The sequence below is a fragment of the Rhinatrema bivittatum genome, chromosome 2 (assembly GCF_901001135.1).
Source record: "Rhinatrema bivittatum chromosome 2, aRhiBiv1.1, whole genome shotgun sequence".
NCBI lineage: Eukaryota > Metazoa > Chordata > Amphibia > Gymnophiona > Rhinatrematidae > Rhinatrema > Rhinatrema bivittatum.
Window position 1 is genome coordinate 784,356,809 of NC_042616.1, and position 26,791 is coordinate 784,383,599.

General features: G+C 44.8%; 1 protein-coding gene across 3 annotated transcripts in view; it reads left to right on the plus strand.

Moving 5' to 3' along the window:
- Positions 1-26,791, plus strand: part of KHDRBS3 (KH RNA binding domain containing, signal transduction associated 3) — a 738,992-nt gene that overhangs the window by 539,413 nt on the left and 172,788 nt on the right. The gene's annotated exons all lie outside the window — the stretch shown is intronic.

The following is a 26,791-nucleotide window of genomic DNA, read 5'->3' on the forward strand; positions in this document are numbered from 1 at the left end:
CCCGTTGCACAGATATGTTAGCACTTGACATAGGGAGTTGCAGTAGGAAATATTGACATTTAGAAATATTTGTAGTTCTGAATTCAAAGTGGGCCGTTCCCCCCCCCCCCCTCCCCCAGGGGAAAGGGGCAGGAAATGGCCCCTTGTTTTTTGTCCACACTGCATGTAATTAGCAAGGTTCAAAGAAGTGTGCAGATAGATTAACACAAGTGTTTGTGGGAAGAAGATAGGCCTCCAGTGCTAGTCTAAAGCAAGGCTTTTGTTTTTATGAGTACTTTAGCTAGGGACCGTATTTCTGTTTGTAAACTCTCTATTCCATTAGTATTTTCATTAGTCAGGGATTCTGTTACAGCTGAGATATTACATATGGTGGCTCTAGTCAGCTATATCTAATTGGGAAAATAAGGCTCTCACAAAATTATGAAATCCTTTGAGTCTTTCAGAAGAGAACTGAGATTGTGATGTGGGTATGTAGGACGGTTGTTATCTTAATGGCAGTGGGAACAATTAAGCACTGCGAAATGGAAGAATTGGGGTGTTATGAATCCCAAGGCTACATTCTGTTCATGCTTTTGCTTCCCCGTCCATTTCCCAGAAAATACAGTAAACCCCAGGTTAGGTAATTTGCAAATCCATTGAAGATTGTCAGTGTTGTGCTCAGCGGCTTGTGGATCAGCCCCTCAAGCTGTCTCACTTACCCCAGGGTGCTGCAAACTTCATACAAAGTGGAGACGCTGCCACAGTCATCTTGTCCTGCTCTTGCATGCTCCTCCTTAGACATGCGCAAGCACCGCTGACCCCCAATTATAGGCTTCATGGTGGGAACTGAAGCCTGGCGCCGGGTGATGATACTTAGCCTTGCTCTATGCCAATGCCTCAGCAACAGGTCTCTTGCACCCCTCCAGTGCATGTTGCTCTTGGGTTCCCAGTTATTGTCTGCTTCCTGTGTTCCAGTTGCCTCGTCCAGCCTTGCTTTGACTTGTCTCTCTTTCAGTGTCCCCTGTGTGTCTTCGTCAATCCTTTGCTTGACTTCATATACTGATCTCTTGCCTGGAACTGATCACGATTGGCTGCCACTTGGACTTGGACTTGGACCTGACCACGATTTCCTGCCGGTTGGACTTGGACCTGACCTCTAGCTTTGGACCTGTCCACATTTATCTGCTGCCTGTTCTGACCTTGGCCTGTCTCCGGCTTATCCAATCTGCTGCCTATCCAGACCCCTGTATGGCCTCGGGCTGTTGCTCTATTGACCGCAATAGGGACCCACCTAAGTCCTGCCAGCCACCAGAACCCGAGTTCACTCTGTCCCTCTTCAGGGCACATTTGCCAGCTGGCGATGTGGGCCTCTGAGGTTCACCTACGAGGCAGCGTCAGCTACGCCCCAGCACTTAGGGCTCCCTTCCACGCTACTCATCACAGTCACCTTCCTCTTTTATTTTCAAGCCACCTTTGCACGGCAAGGGATAGATACCATGGGCAAGAGTTGCAGTGTTAGTAAGATGAAAGTAATGAGTTTAATGGAGCCACATATATGTGAGTGTAGTATAATTATGGAAATAATCTGAACAATTCCTTACTCTGGGCATGCATCTAGTACCATTAGGATATATTAAAGTCTTATTATATTTGAGTCCAATGAAGGTCATGTCCACTTGTGTTCTTACACATTGCACACACAGACTCGCATCAGAAGCAGGGGGTGACAATGGGAAATACCAGCATTAGATGACTTTCATAACTGCAAAAGTAGTTATGTTCTGTGTGTCAAGGAATGGAATAAAAGGGCCAACATTGTATGCATACTATACAGTTAGTTAATTTGAAGGAGTTCATAGTCAAAGTGATATGTGTTTGTAAAGTACGGGTATGCTTCCAGTATTAATCCATGAATCAGAAAAACAATATATAGGAATGCTATGGTGGGTTATAAACCACTGTATAAAGCAGGAGGCTGAGGAGGGAGATTATTATGCCCAAACACAAATTCAGGGGCCTACTTCTGGTGTGGCTCCTCACCTTAATTATTCTCAGCTTCCTCTTTGCTGTTGTCTACTTCTCTTTCAGGTTGTTTGCCATCTACTTCTGTTCTGAGTCTGTTGTCCTCTGTTTATTGGCCTAGTGCAGGATTGCCCATTTTCACATGTGACGCGTGGATCTAGGCTTTCTTTCCCTTTACTTTCACAGCTGGAGATGGTGTGAGCAGATCTTGGAAGGGTCCATCCCAGTGAAGTTCTAAAGTGTTATCTCGGAGGAAGTTTTGGATTAAAATAGCATCACCTGGCTGTATTCCATGTGCCCACATTGACTTGAGGTTTTGACAATGCAATATTAACTTATTGAGATGTCTTTAAAATAGCTTCAGTTAATATTTTACAGTATGAAATTATAGAATCTATTAAGACAAGTCACATTCAATCAGTTTCACTTCTGAAGCTGGGGATATTGGCATAGGTTGCCCAGCAATCAAATAACTCAGATTGATCGTTCTGACTGCAGTAGTCTCAATACCTAAAAGACCATTTTTAGCATTTTTGAACAGAGTAACCAAGTTTTTTACGGCTTTAGTCAGTCTAGTTTTAATGGCTTCTAGCTTGGCCAGAAGATTTGGGGTGATATGTACAGTGGCATCTGTAATTCATATCTGATAGTGGTCACTTGTTCGTTTACTTGTTATGAAATTCAAGTCTTGTGTAACTGTGATTACACAAGTTCATCTGAGGGAAGAATGTATTCCTTGAGCAATACATTTTTGTCACTGCAGCAGACATGTTAGACCTCTGTGCACCATTACCAAATAATATTGGTTGTCCCAAACTTTTGAAATTGCACAAAGGGACTCCAATCTGTTGGCAGTCTGAGGAACTTTATAACCTGAAGAAATGCTACGTTTATACATAATACAGCATTTGTACAAATTTGCTGTCACTAGCCCAGACCTTTATGAAAGCATCTCTCCCTTCAGTCACATGTAATTTGATGAAAAGGCAAAAGAGATTATGGTGGCAATGGGTGGCCATACATCATCAGAACACAGTTTATCATTTGTAGGGTAATATCTCGTATAGTAAAAATAATTGTTTATGGAGGTGCTTCAGTCAGCATAGGCATTTCTTAGATAATTTAGAAGCTAAATGGCGGTTCTTCCGTAAGATCCATGAGGAGAAATTCCTTTGTTATGTTTGACTGTTAGACTGAAGCATGGCTGGTGCTACCAGCAGGTACCCACTGTCGGCAGATGGAGCAGAGATCTGACAGGAGCTCTGCCTGAAGGTTGAGCCTTTGAGTGCTGGGACCAGCAGGAATTGGGTGGGGCCTCTGCTGATGGCAGAATAGAGGTCCTAGGGTTGCTTGGATCATAGGCAGCCTGAGGTTAGGCAAGTCTGAGGGGTGGTAAAGGTCAGAGGCGGATAGCGGTCAGGCGTATTCTGTGATCAGGCAATGATCAGGGCAAGCAGCAGTCAGGCATATCTGTGAACAGGCAGTAGTAAGAGGTAGGCAGCAGTCAGGTGTATTCAGGATCAGGCAGAGGTCAAACCAGGGAATCCATCGGAGAGGAAAGGAAGTAGGTGAGGAGAAGAACAGGCGGGCAATGAGGGAGAAGCTGATGAACTGAAGACAAGGACACTGGAACTGAAGACAAGGGCGCTGGTAGCAACACACTCTACTTAGGAGTAGGAGGACCTGTTACTGAGGCAAGCTGTGATTATATGGGACATTGTTGCCAACATCATCAAGAGGGGCTGTCTGTGGCATCCTGCTGCATTTTCTGACAGCATGCTGCCACATTCTAGAGCCACTTGGCCAGACTGGGGCCTGGAGCTGAGAACAGCGGTCCATGGAGGTAACCTGCAGACAACTGAGCATAACATCCTTAGTGGTGAATATGAAGGAGGGAAAAAGAAATTCCTTAGAGGATACTGCCACGATATTTTGTTGAGGGGGGATGCAAAATACTGTGGGACAACCCCTCTCAATAATGGGCCCCTCCTGCGATAAAATATCTCGGCATATTGATTCTCATAGGACAAGCAGGATGGTAGTCTTCACATATGGGTGACATCACAGGATGGAGCTCAATCACGGAAAACTTCTGTCAAAGTTTCCAGAACTTTGACTGGCCCCTACTGGGAATGCCCAGCATGGCACTAACCCTGCAGCCAGCAGAGGTCCCCCTTCAGTCTTCTTTTTCCGTGCAGCAGTAGCCTCGCGATTAAGGAGCTCTGAAGAGATTTCCTGACAGGAATTTTCCTCACGGAATTATTAAAAGTTAAATAGCCCCACAGGGGTCCCTCCTCTACCTTTTCTTAGTCCTCGGTACTCCAGTAAGTTTTTACCCGTTTCCCGTCGATTACCATCGAGTTTGGCCCTCGCGGCCTACTGGCCGTTGACCGTACCACAGCTCAATTTTTTTCATGGCCATGGCATCGGGATTTCGGCGGTACCCGGACTGTACCCGCACCATGTCTTTCACAGACCCCCATAAAGTCTGTATAATGTGTCTAGGACGCAAGCACAATGTCTTGACGTGCACCAAATGTGCCCTAATGACACTGAAGGGTCGCAAGGCCAGAATGGAGAAGATGGAACTTCTCTTCCGTGCTCAAACCCCAACTCCGTCCATTGCATCGACGTTCTCAGAACCAGCACCATCAACTTCGTGCCAACATCGACCACCGACCAGTGACCAACCAGCATCGACGACTTCTCGGCCATCGACACCCCCTCAGGATCGAGGGGATCGCAGGGAAAAACATCTCCATCGACACCGTAAGACTCGGACCATCGAGGGAGCGAAATCTTCGACCTCGCCATCGTCCGACCCACTGTCAAAGAAACCCCGTCCAGAAAAGACACCCTACCATTCCTGCGACCGGGTCACCGAGGCAACCCTCGCCCGATCGGGGATCAGGAGCCGCAACTCCGCCTTTAACGGTGGTCCCTCCGGCTATGCCTCTGCTTCCTTCTTCTGTTCCGGAGCCGGGACTCCTTGTTCTAGGTCTCCGAGAAGAACTGGACTGGATGCAACATCTTCAGGTTCCTCCAGCATCGGCTCCGCCTCTGAAACCAACCATTGACCCAATTCCGGCAGCGCTGGTACCACTGCTATCCAGGATGGAAGCGCATATGGCCACTTTTCCACCGATGGATCCTGGGTCTCCGATGGCTCCGATGCCCTCCCCACTGACAGCATCATCGGGAGGAGAAACACTGTTTCACATCCCTACATCGGGGGTTCTGCCTCAGACATCGATGCCAATACGTCCGGCGCCACGAGTCATCCATCGATGCCTTCGATGCCTGCACTGGTGCCTTCGATGCCATCATCGGTGTCTCAGATAATTCCTCCGATTCCTTCGGAGCCTAGACCGGGTCCTTCAGGTATACAACCACCCTGTCCCCCTCTAGTTCCTAGAGAGATGGCTGCAGATCCTTATGATACCTGGGGTGATAATACCTCAACAGACACTGATGATTTACCTTCACCACCTTAACCTACTGAGAGTAGAAAGCGTTCTCCCCAAGAGGACTTTCCTTTATAAATTTTGTGAAGGAAATGTCTAAATTGGTTCCTTTCCAATTACAGACAGAACAGGATGATAGGCACCAGATGCTGGAGTTGCTCCAATTCCTGGATGCCCCTAAGGTAATCACCTCTATTCCCGTTCATCAGGTCCTTCTCGATCTCCTCAAGAAGAACTGGGAGCATCCTGGATCAGTTGCTCCAGTACAGAGGAAAGCTGACACGACCTACTTGGTACAGTCAGCCCCAGGTTTTCAAAAATCACAGCTTGATCACCACTCTGTTGTGGTGGAGTCTGCACAAAAGAGGGCAAAAAGGTCAAAGCCTCACTCGTCTGTTCCTCCTAGAAAGGAACAGAAGTTCCTAGATAACATTGGTTGCCGAGTATTCCAAGGAGCCATGCTCATCTCCCGAATTGCTGCCTATCAGCTTTATATGACCCAATATAACAGGGTCATTTTTAAGCAGATACAGGACTTCTCAGACTCCTTGCCTCAACAATTTCAAGAACAATTAAAAACCCTAGTAAACAAGGGGTTTGAGGCAGGCAAGCATTAAATTAGAACATCTTATGACATTTTTAACACCTCTACTAGAGTGACTGCAGCTGCTTTTTCGGCGAGACGGTAGGCCTGGCTCAAGTCTTCTGACCTACGCCCAGAAGTACAAGACCGGTTATCCGACCTGCCTTTTATTGGAGATAATCTGTTTGTTGAATAGATTCAACAGACAGTGGCAGAATTAAAGGATTATCATGAGACCCTAAGACAGCTCTCTTTGATGCCTTCCGACTTCTCCTCAAAACAGCCCTTTAGAAAAGACTCTACGAAATCTTTCTTCTGCCCAAAGAAGTCTTACCCGCCACCAAGCATATCCCATGCCATGAGACCTTATCAAAAACCGCAGTTTCGTCAAGCCCATAAACAAAAACCACAGGCAGCTCCGGTTTTTGACTTCCACTTAGAGAGCAACAGCCAGATTCCTCTGTCACACATCCCAGTGGGAGGTCGATTGTGCCACTTCCACAACATGTGGCATTCAATCACATCCGACCAATGGGTATTGGCAATCATTGCTCAGGGTTACCATCTCAACTTTCTCGCCCTGCCACCAGACTCCCCACCTCTATGGACATAGAAAACATCCGATCACTCCATTCTTCTGGATCAATAGGTCTCCTTCCTTCTCCAGTCAAGAGCAATAGAACCTGTACCATATTCTCAGCAAGGCCTAGGATTCTATTCCCGGTACTTTCTAATCCCCAAAAAATCGGGAGGCGTCCGTCCTATTCTGGACCTACAGGCCCTCAACAAGTACCTCCAGTGAGAAAAGTTCAAGATGGTAACCTTGGGATAGCTTCTACCTCTTCTACAAAGAGGAGACTGGCTCTGCTCTCTGGACCTCGGGACGCATACACCCACATTGCTTTAACTCCAGCTCATCGCAAATACCTGAGGTTTCTAGTAGGCCCCAAGCACTATCAGTACCGAGTGCTTCCATTTGGCCTAGCATCTGCACCACGAGTCTTTACAAAATGCCTCGTAGTCGTCACATCCTTCCTCAGGACCCAAGGTGTTCACATCTACCCCTATCTGGATGATTGGTTAATAAGGGCTCCCACTCAGCAAACTGCTCTGTCGTCCCTCAATCTAACCTTACACATGCTAATTTCGTTAGGGTTTCTCATCAATTACGACAAATTCTATTTAGTCCCATCTCAAACCTTATCGTTCATTGGGGCAGACTTGGACACCTTACAGGCAAAGGCTTTCCTGTCTCGACAATGAGCACTCACTCTCGTTTCTCTTGCTCACCAGCTGCACTCTCAGCACTCTGTGACTGCACGCCAATTTCTCGTCGTCCTGGGACACATGACGTCCTCAGTCCATGTCACACCAATGGCCCGCTTGGCCATGAGACTCATGCACTGGATTCTGAGGTCTCAATGGACTCAAGCTATTCAGCCTCTGTCGACTGTTGTCCACATCACAGACTCACTCCGTCTGTCTCTCGCCAGGTGGAAAAATCAGACCAATCTCCTCCAAGGCTTGCTCTTCCAGGTACCAAATCCTCAAATCACTCTCACCACCAATGCTTCCAATCTCTGTTGGGGAGCCCATGTAGCCGGTCTGCAGACACAAGGATCTTGGTCTCCAGGCGAAGCCAAACCAAATAAATTTCCTGGAGCTTCGAGCAATCAGATATGCTCTAAGGCAGTGGTTCTCAACCCTGTCCTGGGGACCCCCCCAGCCAGTCGGGTTTTCAGGATATCCACAATGAATATGCATGAGAGAAAATTTGCATACACTGCCTCCATAACATGCAAATGTTCTCTCATGCATATTCATTGTGGATATCCTGAAAACCCGACTGGCTTGGGGGTTCCCCAGGACAGGGTTGAGAACCACTGCTCTAAGGGCTTTTCAGGATCACCTCTCAGATCAAGTCATCCTGATCCAGACGGACAACCAGGTGGCAATGTGGTACATCAACAAGCAGGGAGGCACAGGCTCTTTCGTTCTGTGACAGGAAGCTGCGCAGATTTGGGAGGAAGTTCTCTCCCATTCGATGTACCTCAGGGCCACCTGGTTGCCGGGAGTGGGCAATGTGCTGGCAAACAAGCTGAGTCGCGTCTTTCAACCACACAAGTGGTCTCTCAAACCCCTCTGTAGCGAACTCCATCTTTCAACAATGGGGATATCCTCGGATGGACCTCTTTGTGTCCCCACAAAACCGCAAAGTGGAGAACTACTGCTCTCTCATTCGCAGCAAACACACTCAATCCAGAGACGCATTCTCCCTCTCGTGGGCAACCGGTCTTCTCTACGCATTCCCTCCACTTCTCTTGAAGACTCTCATGAAGTTACGTCAGGACAAGGGAACCATGATCCTGATAGCACCTCACTGGCCACGCCAAGTGTGGTTTCCAATACTGCAGGATCTCTCCATCCGCAGGCACTTTCCCTTGGGAAAGGACCCACTTCTGATCACTCAGAATGATGGGAGCCTACACCATCCCAATCTTCACGCCTTATCCCTGACAGCATGGATGTTGAAAGGTTAATTCTTCAACCACTTAAACTTTCTGAACAAGTTTCCCATGTCTTGATTGCTTCGCGGAAGCCTTCCATGAGAAAAGCCTACTCTTATAAATGGAACAGATTTAAGTCATGGTGCTCTTCTAAGTCCCTTGACCCCTTTATCTGTCCAGTTACCAAGCTTTTAGACTATCTCTGGCATTTATCAGAGTCAGGTCTAAAATCTTCTTCCATCAGAATGCATGTCAGTGCGGTAGCCGCCTTCCATAAAGGTGTCGGGGATGTCCCTATATCAGTACAACCCCTTGTAACACACTTTTTGAAGGGCTTGCTCCATATCAAGCCTCCACTGCGTCCTCCGGCCCCTTCTTGGGACCTTAATCTGGTTCTTGGCTCATGAAACCGCCTTTCGAGTCTCTTCACTCTTGTGAACTTCGATATCTCACATGGTAAGTGATTTTTCTTTTGGCTATCACTTCAGCTCGCAGAGTTAGTGAATTGCAGGCTCTAGTTACCTATCCGCCTTACACTAAACTTCTGCAGGACCGGGCGGTACTCCGCACTCACCCTAAGTTTTTGCCCAAGGTAGTATAGGAGTTTCCCATTAATCAATCCATTATACTACCTACCTTTTTTCCCAGGCCCCATGCCAACCCAGGAGAACAGGCTCTGCATACCCTTGACTGTAAACGGGCTCTAGTATTTTACCTAGACCGTACAGCTGCCCACAGGGACAACACTCAATTGTTTTCTTTCCACCCTAACAAGTTGGGGAAGCCTGTTGGGTAAGCAGACTCTCTCCTCCTGGTTGGCGGACTGCATATCCTTCTGCTATCAGCAAGCGGGCATTCCATTTCAAGACTGTGTTAAAGCACACTCTGTGAGGGCCATGGCGACTTCAGTAGCACACCTACGATCGGTGCCGCTTCCTGACATTTGCAGGGCTGCAACCTGGAGTTCTCTCCACACCTTTGCAGCCCACTATTGCTTGGACAAAGCCGGCAGACAAGATTCCATTTTCGGCCAGTCTGTATTGCGTAACCTATTTACAACGTGACGTACCTACACCCTTCTGCCTACCCGGTGGGGTTCGAGATGCCCTCTACCAAATTCCACCCCAGTTGTGCCTGTTGCACGCCTTTGGGTACATTTGGTGCATGTTGGGACGTCTTCAGCTCGGTACTCACCCATATGTGAGGACTACCATCCTGCTTGTCCTGTGAGAAAGCAAATGTTGCTTTCCTGTAACAGGTGTTCTCACAGGACAGCAGGAGGTTAGTCCTCACGAAATCTGCCCGCCGTCCCGCAGTGTTGGTTCTTAACGTTTTGTTGTTTTATTTTTCGGCACTGCCTGTAGCTTTCAAATAAGACTGAAGGGGACCCCTGCTGGCTACAGGGTTAGTGCCATGCTGGGCATGCCCAGTAGGGACCAGTCAAAGTTTTGGAAACTTTGACAGAAGTTTTCCGTGATTGGGCTCCATCCTGTGATGTCACCCATATGTGAGGACTAACATCCTGCTGTCCTGTGAGAGCACCTGTTACAGGTAAGCAACATTTGCTTATCTTGGTCTGTGTTTGTACCTGAAGCAATGGAGGGTAAAGTGACTTGCCCAAGGTCACAAGGTGCGGCAGTGGAATTTGAACTCTGGCTCATAGCTCACTACTCTAATCACTAGGCTTCTCCTCAATTCCATCCCTGCATCTGCTCCCTTTACCATAGCATCCACATCCAACCAAACAACCACAGACAACATAATTGGGAATCAGCAAGCCACAGCTTTAATAGGAAGACAACCGACAATGTACCCATGCGAAAGATTACAATAACTAAACATGCCCCAGTTGTCATCTGCCACGACCCAGCAGAATGCACCACCCCCAGGCCAGCCTGACTTGTAAGGCACCCAGCAGCATTCACCTTCTCCATAGGGTGCCCCTGTCACATCCCAGCAAGGCTCCTCCCCCCCCAATTGATGCAACTGAACTCAATCACTCCAAATCCACACAATGCCACCAGACTCAATAATAGAGCCATCCATCTAATCTGTCAACACCATTTTGCCCCCTAAAACATGCTCAGGTATTCTGCAACTCCAACAGCTGCGACAACTAATCACAACAAACCAACAACCACTGAAAATACAGAGGAATCTGAGATGGGAAAAATAGCCACCAGGACATGATGCAGCAAAAAAATGTTGGGAAGCTCACGCTCTGCTCTTCCTTATACTACCACCAAGAGGCCACATCTTATCCCTTGTTCCTCTGGGGCCAAACCAATCAAGCCCAAGAATTTCCCTTTTACTTGGTTTAAATGCTCCACAGGAGCAAAAGATGCAGCCCCCTCCCCTTGTTGAGGTGCCAGGCCTAGCACCTACATTAATAAGGGCAGTCTCAGACCCTCCTCGCCTGCCCTGTCAATAAAGTTAAAAGGAAACAGAACCAATAAATTAAATCTAGGTCCTTGATAAAATCATATACCAACAAATTACAATTGTGAAAAGTTTGGTTAAAAAGACAATGTTTTGGAAGTACTAGGAAATGGTGATAGCGTCAGTAGCTCTCACTACCCCAGTGAAATTTCATATGATCTGGTATAGTATACAGTCCTGCTACTTACTGACCAGTTTTTGCCTCTGGACAGTTATCTCTACTTCCCTGTCATTATTGGAAAAAATGATTTTTTTTTAAATAAAAATTCTAAGGGGCCACATAGTAAAATTTACAAAGCTATACAATGGTTCAAACATTTAAAACAGTTAATATATGGTATGTGTGGGGCAAAGAGACATGATAGCAGATTCCACAGGAGGATTGGGATCAAATAGATGACATTTGGACTTGCTCCAGATCATTGGATATTGTGGAACAACAATACTGTGTTTGTATACAAACATATTTGATCCCAACATGCTTGAAAGCCATGGACCCAAGTAAATCAGATGATTGCAGGAGAGGCTGTGGTATTAAGGGAAACCTGTCTCATATACTGTTTGCATGCCCCTTTATTACACCTTTTTGGGGCAAAGTTAAAAATGCTTTCTGAGCAATGATGGGGGTAAAGATCCCAGATGACCCAAGGACTTTTCTACTTTTTCTACCCTCTGAGTTGGGTGGTGGATAGAACATAAGAATGATGAACAAACATTTCATATTTGAAAGAAGAGTGCTTGAAGGTGGTGGAAAATTAACCCACCCACTATAAAGGATTGGTATCAAGTTATGTCACTGGATTGAAATGGAACTGTTGCCTGCTAAACGTAAAGTTTGGGAGCAGGTTATTAAGAGATTAGATGACACTATTATTAATGAATAGTATACTGTATGCAATGTGATGTTATCCCTATCTTGGATGATAGTTGTTTTACTACTTATGTTTGAGCCTGGAGCAAGGTGCGGGCTGGATGGATAGATTGGGTTGAGGTTTGGGAAGTTGGGACTGTCTTCGTTTGTTGTAAGGCGTTTAGAGGGTTGTTTAATGTTTAAGTGAGCAGTTGCATTATAAATGTTATGACCGTCGGTCACAGACGGCTGCGACCGATTCAGCTCACATCATGTGCTGCCCTGCTCTCCTCTCAGGGTCTACTCACGGCTGGGGCTATAGCCGCTTCCGCCACATACCTCCGGGTTCTCTAGGCTCCCCGTGGCGGCCGGGATGCAACCAACACCCACGCAAACTCTGGGCCTTCCTAGGGGCGCGCGCGTGCCACCGGGCCTCCCTTTGAAGGCCCAAGGGTGGGAACCTCAGTGGCGTCCCTGACTGATGACATCACAAGGTTGGGGTTCTTAAGCACCACCTTCACCCCTTGCAAACTGACTTGGCAACGAGTTCCTTCGCTACTGGTGCTGCTTCTTTCTCCTCGGACTGTGGTTCCAGTTTCGGACCTTCCTACGACTTTGGACTCTGGCTCGGGTACCCGCTCCTCAGGGGCCTGCTTGCGCTCCAGTTGAAGACTGTCTCCAGGCTTCCCCCGCTCCTCGGGCTAGCCTTGCGCCTTCCACCGGTCCTGCCTGCCGGCCTCCCTGCCCCTCGGGGTTTTCCCTCAAACTGCCTTACTACTTTGGAGACTCGACTCTGCGCTTCCTCGCTCCTCGGGGCAGTGCCTACACCAGTGACTGACTGTACCTATGCTTCCCCGCTCCTCGGGGCAGTGCCTACATTCTACACCTGCAACTGTACTCTGCACCTTCCCACTTCTCTGGGTAGTATCTCAGTTTCTCTATCAGAGATTCCTTCAGGTTCAGCCCCGCTCCTCGGGGTTGTTTGTCATCACACCAGAGTCTCTCTCGCTACACAGTCTCGCCCCTTGGGACAGTCTCTATTGCATTCCTCCAGAAGTTCCTGTCTCGTGCTCCCCGCGGCCTGCCTAGCGCTTCTCTGTCTGAGGTTCCTGCTCCAGTTCTGCCTAAATACTGTGGGTTCCCTTCCAAACTGTCTCTCTTACCCGCTCCTCGGGAACCACTCACAGTACTCTCTCTACAAGCTCCTGCGATCACGTGGCTGTGACGCAGGTCACTCTATTCCTCTACCTGCTGCAGCTGACCTCGCTTCCCGGTGGTGAGGATCTGTGGGGCTCCTCTCCACAGGTGGTATCAACCCTCAATTCGGGCCAAGGGTCCAGAAACCTACAAATCTTAACAATAAAACATAGTTTGTACCATGGATGGCAATTCTCTTGTAGCCGTTTTATTTTATGTAATAAAAAGGAAGTTTCAGATATAAAGGGCCAAGTTTTAATGAATTTTCTAAAATTTGAGTAATTGTTCTCAAGCTGAAAAACAGCTCAGGAAAATGCATACTGTGACTTGTGTGAGGTCATTGCTGCCATGGTATGCACAAAACAAATTCATATGGAGATATTAACCTAAAGAAAAGCAAATATTCCCTTTGCCATTTTGGTTTATCGAATTCATCCTTGAAAATCTCACAGATACTAGAGAATTCTGTTGCCCACCTGATTTCAGATAGATAGTGAGATGAGCACATTTCACCAGTTATGAGTGTTACACTGTCTGCCTGCAAAAAGAACAAGTAAGGTTTAAATGTTTTGTAGTCTTATTCAAAGTATTACATCTTAATGGACATGAATATCTTAAATCTCAGTTGACTACTTATATTCCAGGAAGAACTTTATGGTCTAGGCAAAAAAATTTGCTTATGGTACCACTAGTGAAATTTGCTCATCTTAGCACGAATCATTGTGTATTTTCCATCTATGGTATGAAATGTTGGAATGCTCTGCCAAACTATATGGTAGAGATTAACAATATTAAGATGTTTTGGAAACACCATGTGACCCTTCTATTTTAAAATGCATTTGTGTAACTGTAATGAGGAATGTATTTTAGCCATAATGTGTTTAAATCAATTAAAACATAAAATTAAAATCAATAATTTGTTTTATTTACTGTACTTCACCTAGTACTTTTTGATATAGGCAAAAGAAAAATACTTCAATAAATAGGGCATAACAAATTTATTTATCACAATGATATAATTTATACCCTGGTATCACAGTTTCCCATTGGCTATCCTCCTTTCCAGTACAATCTCTGAAATGTCTATAACCGGTGTGGTTAAATCTGATCCTTGAGAGCCTCAAACAAGCCAGACTATCAGAATATCCATAATGAATATGCATGAGAGAGATTTCTATACAATGGCAGCAATGTATGCAAATCTATCTCATGCATATTTATTGTGAATATTCTGAAAATGTGCCCTGTTTATGGCTCTTGAGGACCGGAGCTAGACACCTCTTATCTATAATGTTTATAGCCTCATATAATACCATACATTCTAAATCATCAATCTTACTGTTCAGACTTGTAGCATTTGCATACAGACATTTTAAATTGTCTTTTATATGTACTTTCTAGTTGTGAATGACTCTAAACTGCCTGCATCAAATGAAATCTTCAAGGTCATAAGAAAACAGAAAAATCATATGTTTACTGATCTGTAGTTCTCAGTGATAGATTGCCTGGCTAAAGATTCGTTAGGGGGCAATATTTCAAAACAACTATGTCAGAGAGAGCAGTGTTGGATACACCAGTTACACAATTTAGCCACACATGTCTTTAACATGGACCAGGATTTTTCTGTTGTCTTATGTTTTTTTTGTATTTCATTAATTGTATTTTGGGAAGATGTTTTGATTATTATATTTTGGGATATATACTATGGCAGCATTTTGTATAAGTAGTTCATCTGTGTTTTTCCAAAATAATGATGATAAAGTTTATTTTGGGTTTTACTTTTAGAATTATGACATCATCCTCAGTTGATTTTAATCAAGGATTGGTGGGGCAGGAAGAAAACAAAGGAGAAATGTATACTTGCCTGATAATTTATTTTATTTTATTCCTGCTGCACCAATACAGAATGGTTGGGAAGTACCAAAGCCCAATTATTCTGGGTGGGAGGATATTAAACCTGCTTTTAGATTGCTTGTTTTATAAGTAGTGTTCTTTTTCATGATAACGTACAGTCTGTATTGTTTTGAAAATAAATGTATTTCTTATCCAGTCAGATGAATCCAGAACAAGTGGGTTATGCACCTCTACCAGCAGATGGAAATGGAGCAAACTGACGTCACAGAATATACACCCTGCCAGTATTCTCCGTCTCCAGGAGATGGTGGATGTGCACCTCCCCATTGGGGAGTGTTTCAGTTTGAAAAGGAGAAATAAGGAAAATTAATTTGCCCCACTCTCCTGCGGTAATACCAAATGGTCCCTCCCCCAGTTGAGAATTCTTTAGGTGATTTCCATGGTCCCTCAGAGATGTGCCTTGATCCACTAGCTGGTTTTTCAGCCGACGTGGACTTAGCTGTTTAAACAGCTGAAAGGCAGCAGGTGTAGGAAGCCAAGCGAGGTGGTGACGGCATATGCCCTCTCCCCCTGCACCCGGAGACCATCTCTGTACTCAGCCAGGTAAGGCTGAGCTCAGGTAAGTTTTAAAAATAAATTACAGAGAAGAGGAGGTTTTGGTGTAGGACGTCCTCCTTTTCCCGGTCTCCATGCTGGACGCACTGTTCCAACATCATTCCGCTCTGTGGGAGGTTGAGATGTGGATAGACTGGCAGGTTCAGCAGCCTTCGTAGGCATTTTTGGTACGTGCCACATGGTAGGCCTCAATGGTTTTTCATGCACTTTGTGTGATAGGCTGCTCTCTTCAGAATTCTAACCGGAACTAAGAAACATGACGACATAACCCCAAACCGTAAGAACCGGCCCCTGCCACAAAAGATCCACATGCAGCGGAAGACAAAGGGGGTTCTCTACCAGGGACCTCTGCAGATCTGCATATCATGGATGCCTGGGCCAATCCGGAGCCACCAATCTGGAGCCACCAGAAGTACTAGCCCTCTGTGGATCACTGCCAACCTGTGAACCAGCAGTTGAGAACCACTGGCCTGTGATGGGGGTGAGCAATTCTGTTCTTCTGCAATCCAGATTTTCAGGATATCTTAAATGAAAGAGATTTGCATACAACTGGAGTAATGTACCTACAGATCTTTCTCATGCATGTTCATTAGCGATATTCTGAAAACCCAACCGGTTTGCGGCCCTCGAGAACCAAAATCGCTTACACCTGGTGTATGACATGGAAAAAGCTCTACTGAGAGAATACAGTCAGAAGTCTTTAAAAAAAAAAATTTAAAAATTAAAGGTGACAATTATGCCTTCTGACTTGCATAGTAAAAACTGCTTTGGTTCTTTGTACTGTTAATAAAGTAACATGATAATAGTGGGCAATACCTGACATCTTCTGCGTCTGTTTGACAATTCTTTGTTGTTGCAAGATGATGTACAAGATATTGAAGTATCATCAATTGCTTAGCTGAATGAATTGTATAATAAATTGATAGAAGGAAACCTTTTCATATTTATGTCAGAAATAAATGAGTCATTACATCTTGTGGCCATTCAGCAGCCAACGTGAAATGTTAGTTATCTTATTCCAATTCTTAGTGGACAGGTATCCCATCAGAATTGGCACCTCGGCTGTTTCATCCACTGAAATACAATTGTGGCCTATTAATTTTCAAGGGTTGTCAATCTGACATCATTGCTAAACAAAACTTATAAAGAAGCAATATTACTTGGCTGTTTAAAATTATGGAATAGAAAAACACTTCTGGGACAGCATATGAGAAAACAAGTTTTAACAAGGGAGCAGAGTATAATAGAAACTGTCAAAAACTGCAAACATTGTTGGTAGATAATCTGCATCAAGGAAAGGATAAAAGTACACTAAGAGGAGTATTACCATATATTATGTTGCAGAGCTTTTCTTGAAACAGGTTTTGCATTATGAAATCAGTGATTTGTTTAGTAATGTAATATTTGCTTTTACATATAGTGCTAGTAATCTGTATAAATATGTGGCATTTTAAATTTGCACTAATTTCTCACTTCATTTCCTCTCTTTTCTGAATATAACTTCTAAGAGTAAGCTACATGTACTGTCTCTTCCAGGATCATTATATGGCCAAGTTTTCCATATTCATGGTCTGATCAAAATAAATAAAAATATGACCAGATATAAATAGTGATATGTATTGTCATATACATGTCAGCATCATTTCAGTTCTTATCCTTTTCTTCTAGTGTTTGTATGAAATTTAAAAAATTAAGAATAATAAGAAGCAAAGGAATCCCAATTAAATATGTAGACATCACTAACTAGGCATGATAAATGTAATAGCACCCCCCCCTGCATTAAATGTATGACTGCTTTAAATTGCATATGATGATATCCTAGAAAAGCATGCATTCATGCATGCATCCATCCCCAGAATCATTTTATTTTATTAATTTTTTTGAGACAGATTTGTTCAGTGTTTGAGCCATACCACTATTTTATTGGCAGTCTTACATGTTCCAGTATTCCTAGTTTTAAAATTTTGTTTGGCCTGCAGAATGTTTACCAGATATACATGAAATTTAATACATCTCACATCAGCTACAGTTAATAAAATCTGGAATTGTGTAAAAGCCTCTAGGTGGTGTTAGCCTAGTCCATATGCGTATGAATCAATTCAACTTTTAACCAGTTGCCTCTTTGGTAAGTATAGATTGGGAGGTTGCTATTATCTGACCCAGCTTACGATCTTGCACTAATATCGTAGTATTATTTTAACAGATTTAAAAAAAAATTCAGTTGGAGATATTGCAGAATGTCTTCTAGTACAAGCCTATATAATTTTTTTCCCATCGATAGCAGGGCTGAATTAGCCATGCTGTCTGGGAGCGCCTTGCGACTGGTAAGTAGGCAGAGTTTTCTCAGTTAGTACAGAGTTTTGAACTCTGTACGTCTGCGCGGTGAGCTTCTCACGTGATTGCCTTGTTACCTCAGTCTCTTTTTTTTTCACGAGCAAGTCTGCACGCGGGGTTTTTCTCCTCATCTCTGAAGAGATTTTTTCTCAATTTTTTATCTTCATTTCTTCTGGGCAATGATGGCTCCTAAGCCATCCGGTTTTAAATACTGCCAGTGTGGTAAGATTATGTCCATTACAGATGGACATAATTACTGCTATATATGCCTGGGACCGGAACATGACCAAGTCTCCTGCCGGGACTGTGGCCTTATGTCTCCCAGGGCACAAAGAAAGTGCGCGGAGAAAATCGCACGGCTAAAGATATCATCCACAAAGTCTTCGCCGGGACCGAAGAGACCGAAGACTCCGTCTAAAAGGTCTGCTTCGCTAGAGGGTACCTCGGCCAGGTTGGTCAATCCACCAGGGCCAGTGAAGGGAGTTGAGGCCGCAACTCCTCTTTCACAGAAATCCCTTCATGAGCCGCGTGGGTTTCAGTTCACTGAACCCACTCGAACCCACTAATCGATGCCGAGAAAAATGGCTCATAGAAAATCAAATCGGCCGAAGCAGGACGGTGGGTCAGAGCTGAAATGCCGTGCACGGCGCATCGGCGCATAGCCGGGCGCACAAGTTGGCGCTCAAGGCCTCGGTGCACAACTACGCACACAAGACATCGACGCACAGCTACGCGCACAAGACATCGGCGCACAGCTCCGGCACATAGCAGTGTTCACATTACAGGGGCGCACGGCGGTGCGCGCTATGACGCGCACAATGCATCTGCGCACGGATCGGCGCACAAAGGTGCATCTAAGCACGCAGCACCGATTCCACACGACATATTGAAGCAGCATGTCTCAAAACATGCGAAACTATTGATTCAACCTCGAATTCCGACACCCTTGACACCAGTCTTGACGCAGGTTACACTACTAAGTCAGGAACATCTTAAAAAGTCACAAAAAACTAAGCATGTAATAACACCTGGTGTGACAGATTCTCAACAACAGGTGGAACTGGTCTCTCCATGACACTGCCACATCTAGCAAGATGAGCTCATATCAGCAATGCCTTTAGGAATGGGGCCATTTCCAGGACCTTCACAACCTCTAGCATCTAAAGTGAGGTTACAGATTTCGCAGGCGTTAAATACTTTCTTCCAAGAACTGAACACGGCACACCCTCAGCCTTCACTTGCGCCTTCTCAGCCTTTGCCACTTGCATTGCCAACTCCACTCCTTCCGTCTCAGCCGTCGGCACCATCTCCAATTCCAGACCGACCAGACACTCCAGACTCACCATGCACATCATCTGACCCTCCAGAAGGACTCCCAGAACCTTATTTCCCGCCCGAAGACTTGTCCTGCGCAAAGTTCATCGAGAAAGTGGGCTCTATTTTAAACATCGAAATGGGAAAGATCCCTGATCCTAGGTCAGAGGTGTTAGGGATACTGAAAATAATCGAAATGCCTCCAGAACCAACAGCTTTACCACCACAATACAGTACTGGATACAGTTCTTCGTAAAATGGGGGACAAACCATTTACCACTGCGGCCTCATCAAGGAAAACAGACTTAAAGTACCGTATGCGGAATTCCACAATTTACGATTCCACACAGCTGCCACATAATTCAATAGTAGTGGAATCTGCACTCTCAAAGGCAAAACGGTCAAAACTTCATTCCAATTCACCACCAGGAAAAGACCATAAGTCTATGCCTGATTTTGGCCGTAAGGTATTCCATTCCTCCATGTTGGCAACAAAAATTCAACATCATCAGTTTTACATAATCCAGTATTTATTTGAATATCTTCAGAGATTACGTCCCTTATGTTTAACCTCTGAAAATACTCTGCCACAACCTTTTACAGACATGGAAGAAGGGCTTCGCGATCTACTTCGGTCTGTCTGTGAGTCCTTTGAGTCTTCCGCAAGGTCCTCGGCTATGGCTATATCAGACGGATGGCGTGGGTGAGAGCAAGTGCAATTAGAGAGGATGTTCACAATAAGTTAGTGGACATACCGTGCCTGGGTGATAATCTTTTTAGCGAGAAGTTTGGGGAAACTGTTACTCTTCTTAAAGAACAGAATACCACTGTACTATCACACACATCTCCAATGGACCCCCATACCTCGTCCAGAAAATTTTACCCTTCCTTCAGGAAGAAACCCTACTCAACAATCGTGCCGTTAATCGGCGACCCGATTAACGGCACGATTCCACCAGGCGTTGTTACAGAGGGGCAGCCCACTACCATCGGGCACTTAAAGAAAACTACATCTTGTGAGAAAAAGACACAAAAAAATAGTAAAAATGAACTGAGATGTTAAAAGAGAAAATCAGCGATGTGAAGACCCGCCCCCCCCCCGACGTCATGACGACCAGCCAGCGGCGACCCGATTAACGGCACGATTCCACCAGGCGCTGTTACAGAGGGGCAGCCCACTACCATCGGGCACTTAAAGAAAACTACATCTTGTGAGAAAAAGACACAAAAAAATAGTAAAAATGAACTGAGATGTTAAAAGAGAAAATCAGCGATGTGAAGACCCGCCCCCCCCCCCCGACATCATGACGACCAGCCAGCGGCGACCCGATTAACGGCACGATTCCACCAGGCGCTGTTACAGAGGGGCAGCCCACTACCATCGGGCACTTAAAGAAAACTACATCTTGTGAGAAAAAGACACAAAAAAATAGTAAAAATGAACTGAGATGTTAAAAGAGAAAATCAGCGATGTGAAGACTCGCCCCCCCCCCCCCCCCCCCACGACGTCATGACGACCAGCCAGCGGCGACCCGATTAACGGCACAATTACACCAGGCGTCGCGTGCCGGGCGTGTGCTCCCCTTCATGCTAACCTTTGTGCTCCTTCTAATATAATTATATTTATGTTTATGTTAATAATTTAACTTTTATTAATGTTATTTAGCTTTTTGCTTTGTTTAAAATTATTTCATTATTGATGTTTAAATGTATTAGACTAAGGAATTTTACTTCCTGCTCATTCTGTTTCATTGTAAACCGGTTTGATATGCATTTTATGCAGGAAAATCGGTATAAAAAAACTTAAAATAAATAAATAAATACTCAAGGGTACCCTTTAAGCCATATAATACCTATCGATCACAGAATTATTCCCACCAAAGATACCAACCTCAGGCCCATCAGTCCCGTGGACGACCTTTATTTTATTTATTTATTTATTTGCAGTTTTTATATACCGACATTTGTTTAGTAACCTCACATCGGTTCACAATTAACAGAAACATTGCAGCTGTGCCAAATAGAACGAACATGTGCAACAGTGCTTTACAATAAACAATAAACATTTACAATAAACAATAAACTTTACAATAAACTTGTAAATAAACGACCTTGTCAACAAAGGCCACAAAAGCAAACACCAGCACCTTCTCAAAAACAGACTACCTTTTTGAGTTATACCGAGCCACCTCCACCACCTTACATAGGAAGTCGCCTTCAACTGTTTTATACCAGTTAGGAGGCGATTACTTCGGATGCTTGGATGCTGAACATCATAAGGGAGGGTTACCGAATAAATTTTGTAACACTCCAGGATCTCCCTCATATTCTTCTTCCCTGAAATACATCAACCCATTCACTGTACCTTCAAGAACAGTTACAGAATCTACAAAGCCAAAAATCCATTCAAAGAATTACAAGGACACAGGAAAATCAGGGGTTCTACTCCCATTATTTTCTCATTCCAAAAAAGTCCGGAGGTCTTCGACCAATCTTAGACTTACGGAATCTCAACAAACACATTCAAGATGACGTCTCTCAAGACTATTCTTTCCCTACTACAAGCCAACGACTGGCTGTGTTGCATAGATTTGAAGGATGCGTACTCCCATATCCTCATGCACCCTGGCAATACCTTTGTTTTCAAGCTCAGACCAATCACTATCAATACAAGGTTCTACCCTTTGGCCTGTCTTCAGCCCCAAGAGTGCACAAAGTGTTTAGTGGTGGTGGCTCACCTCAGACAACTGTCGATCCAGATTTTTCCCTATCTGGACAACTGGCTTTTAGTAGCCTCGGATCAGGCTACTCTATGAACTCACACATTCCAAACGATCAACTGTCTGCAGACCTTGGGCTTCATAATCAATTACGAAAAATCCAACCTGCAACCGACCCAAATGCTACAGTTCATTGGAGCGCTCATCGATACAATACAACAGATAGCATACCTCCCATAGGACAGGATTCAAACTCTATCCTCACTGGCTCGACGTCTGTGCAACCGATCACATACATCAGCACGTCAAGTCCTTCAGCTACTGGGTCATATGGCGGCGGCTATCCATGTAGTTCCCTACACGAGACTACATACGAGCCGCCTACAGTGGGGACTAAAGAATCAATGATCTCAATACTTTCAGCCTCTCTCAACCAAGATACAACTCACCACCCAAATGCGCATCGACATTCGTTGGTGGAAGAACACCGACAACTTGACCTCGGGAGCACCCTTCTGGTTATCTCCCCATCAACTCACCCTCACAACAGATGCATCCAGAAGGGGCTAGGGAGCTCATCTGAGCGAACTAAAGACTCAAAGTCTCTGGTCTACACAGGAGAGCACATACCAGATCAACCTTCTGGAACTTCAAGCCATTTGGAAGGTACTTCAGACCTTCTCCCCTCAAGTTCGGGGCAAGCATCTCATGGTATACACAGACAACCAAGTTGCCATGTTCTACGTAAACAAGGAAGGAGAGTCAGGTTCATGGATCCTTTGTCGAGAAACACTTCGAATACTGATGTGGGCAATAGCAAACGAAGTTTCGATGCAAGCCACTTACCTTCCAGGCTTAGACAACGTCATGGCGGATCACCTCAGCAGGATTTTTCATCCACACAAATGGACTTTAAATCGGGAAGTTGCAACCAGAATCTTTCAATGCTGGGGCAACCCAATGATCTCTTTGCCACAGAGCACAACCGTCAAACAAAATGTTTTGCTCCATTTACCCGAGCAAAATGCGTCATGCTCCAGATGCCTTCCTCATTCCATGGACAGAGGGATTACTATACGCCTACCCTCCCATTCCACTAATATCAAGGACAATTAAAAAATGTATGCGAGACATAGCGGATATGATCCTCATAGCTCTGGCATGGCCAAGACAGCCCTGGTATCCATACCTCATGCGACTATCCATTCGCCCACCAATTCCACAGGAGAACCATCCACGTCTGTTGCCTCAGGAAGTGGGAACCCTCCTTCATCCACTGCATCAATCCCTCCACCTGACAGCTTGGAGATTGAAAAGCAATTACTAAACCATCTGGGTCTGCCAGCTCCACTTGAAGATATTCTAATTGCATCCAGAAAACCTTCAACTAGACGTAACTATGCAGGAAAGTGACATCGTTACACGGAATGGTGCGAACAAAGAAAGCTAAACCCTTTCTCATCGACAGCCACACAACACCTGGAGTATCTTCATACACTCTACCTTGCTGGTTTAGCGCTGGCTTCAGTTCGTGTGCATGTTAGTGCTATTGCAGCTTTCCACCACACTCACAACGGACTTCCCATTCCCAGACAGCATGGCTAATTCAGCCCTGCTATCGACGGGAAAAAGCAAATTTGCTTACCGTAAATGGTGTTTCCGTAGATAGCAGGATGAATTAGCCATGCAATCCCATCCCACCTCCCCTAGACAGTCTACAGATTTTACCAAAAACGTTTTCCACATACATCTCGATTGGCTACAAGAGACTGAGGTAACAAGGCAATCGCGCGGGAAGCTCACTACGCAGCTGTACAGAGTTCAAAACTCTGTACTAACTGAGAAAACTCCGCCTACTGACCGGTCGCGAGGTGCTCCCAGACAGCCTGGCTAATTCATCCTGCTATCTACGGAAACACCGTTTACGGTAAGCAAACTTGCTTTTACTGTTTTTTCCTATACAATGTTTCAGACTATTCGCTCTTTCCCCAGCCCATAGCATATAACTTCACAAAGAGACCAGTTGAAATAATCGGGTCATTTATTTATCTTATCCCTATATAATCATATATATTATATTCAATCATGTTTAGAACCTTCTAAACACGCTATTTATTTATTAACTCGTTTGTTATTTATTAACTGTCAGCAATGAATACTAATTCGTTAATTTAATTAATATGTTCAATGTTCAATGTTTATGTTTAATGTTCAATGTTAATTAATTTGTTCAATGTTCAATGTAAACCGCTAAATGAAGCGATAGTTCTTGTTTCTTGTAAACCGGGGTGATATGTATTTTATACAGGAACCTCCGGTATATAAACCCTATAAATAAATAAATAAATAAATAAATTATGCCTACAGCCTCCTAACAGGTGTTTTTGAAACCTGAGTCACTCCTTATTAATACCTAGTGAGCATAATAGTCACAGTCCCTGATTTGCTAAAGCAATTCAGGGCTATATTCTGTGACAGGTGTAGCATATTTGCATAAAATTATGTATCCGAAACCCCAACTTTTATTGAAAATGTGTTAAATATTAAATTTAAAATAAAACTGATCTCTAACCTTTTGTGTGCTTCTGAATTATTTTTGTTTTCCTTTTTCAATTCCATTCTCACTTTTCTGTTTTGTTTTATCTTCATTTTTCTTTCTCTATCTTAATTTTTTCTCTTATTTCCATCTCCTCTTACCTCCTCTCAACCTCTTTCTCTCCTCAGAGGTTTCTCATTTCTTCTCAACTATGCTATTGTCATTTCCTGCTTTTTCTTCAGTTTTTCACCCATTTCTCTCAACATTTTTTATTCTTTTGTCTCCTTCCCCTTATCTTTCATTGCTTGCTCCTCTCCATCTCCCGACACCTCTCCTCTCCATCTCCAGATACCTCCATCCATTATTCCTTTATAGTCTCCTCCCCATACCATCATTTCATCTATTCTTAATCCTCTTTCCCTTCCTCAATTTCAAAGTGATATCACATCCCCCTTAATTCCACCAGACACTGTAGCAACTACTCAGTCCTCTACCGTGCCAATACAAACCTCACGACCACCCCATTCCTTTCACATTCCAGTCTCTCCTGCATCTCCCACAGGTATTAGCCTCTCTCCTCCATCCTGTGCAGACACTGACCTCTCCACCCCACACCCTCAGTTCCCTTGTTAGTAACGTGGATTTTCCTTTCTGAGGCTTTGTGTGTCTGCTTAATGTTAAATTGTTAAATGCTCAAGAAAACAATCTACATCTATCCAAAAGAGTTCCATGGTTAAAAAAAAAAAAACTGTTCTAATTGTGGATGCACAAAATATTGGAGGGTAGATGTCATAAACTCCATTTCTTAGCATCCAGTCAGATGAATCCAGAACAAATGGGTTATACACCTCTACCAGCAGATGGAGACTGAGCAAACAGATGTCACAGTATATATACCCCTTCAGTGACATCAGCCTGCCAGTATTCTCCGTCTCCAGCAGATGGTGGACGTTCATCTCCGTTCTGTGATTGCTTCATTTTGTAAAAGGAGAATTAACAAGCAAACTTTCTCTCATGCATATTCTTTGTGGATATCCTGAAAGCTTGACTAACTGGAGGGTCCCCAGGACAGGGTTGGGAACCACTGGACTAGAGCATCAATGCTTTCTGAGGTTCACAGTTCTGGGACGCCATTATCAGTTTCAGGCCTGCCCTTTGGTCTGGCTATCACCCCAAGGACCTTTTCCAAGGTAATAGTGGTAGTGACAGCAGAATTGAGAATGGATGGGACCCTCGTACACCTGTATTTGGTCGACTGGCTGATTCGAGCTAAACTGCTGGAAGAGAGCTGCATAGTGACCCGCAAAGTGATCTCCCTGTTGCAGGAGCTTGGCTGGGTGGTGAACCTGACAAAGAGCGGTCTCCACCTCTGGGTTCAGTTCAACATGAGGCAGGGCAGTGTTTTCCTGCTTGAAGCGTGCATTCAAAAGTTGATGACAGTTCCTTCTGTTATTGAACAATCTGCACCTGACCATATGGTCCTACCTGCAAGTACTTGGCTTAATATCGGCGACCCTGGAAGTGGTCCCATGGGCAAAGGCACATATATGACCTCTTCTGTGCTCCCTGCTGTCTTGGTAGAACTCATAGTCTCAGGACTATTCGATTCAGCTCTTCCTGCCGATAGAAGTCTCCTCCCAACTACAGTGGTGGCTGCAGTCAGATCATCTAATGAAGGGAGTTTCCCTAGCGCCACCGGACTGGCTAGTATTAACAAAAGATGCAAGTCTTCTTGGTTTGGGGGCTCAGTGTCAGGAGCTGATGGTGCAAGTGTGCTGGAATACAGAGGAGTCTCTCTGGAACATCAATTGTCTGGAAGCCAGGGCAGTCCGGTTGGCATGTCTGCAGTTCAGTGACAGGCTGCAGGGTCGATAGGTCCAGATAATGTCGGACAATGCAGCCACTGTGGCTTATATCACTTGGCAGCGAGGAACCAAGAGACAGCAAGTGTCGCAGGCAATAGATCAGTCATGGAATGGGTAGAAGTGCATCTCCAGATGATCTCAGCCTCACACATAGCAGGAAAAAACAATGTAAGAGGATACTTTCTTAGCAGGGAAAGTCTGGACCCAGGAAAATGGGCCTTGTCAGACGAGACATTTCAGCTGATTCTGGATCGGGCTCCTAGTGCAGGAGTGGACGAAAAAAAGTTACTGTATGCCTTTCCCCCATGACCCATGCTGGGTAGATTGATCCAGAGGATCAAGCACCATAGAGTGAGGGTTCGCTTGGTTACTCCACATTGGCCCAGGAGGCCGTGGTATGCAGATTTATGGCAGCTCCTGGAGGACTTTCCCTTCGACTTCAGGATCCAGTTCTTCACAAAGATCCAACTCTGATTTGTCTTACGGTATGGCCCTTGAGAGGGCTCAATTGC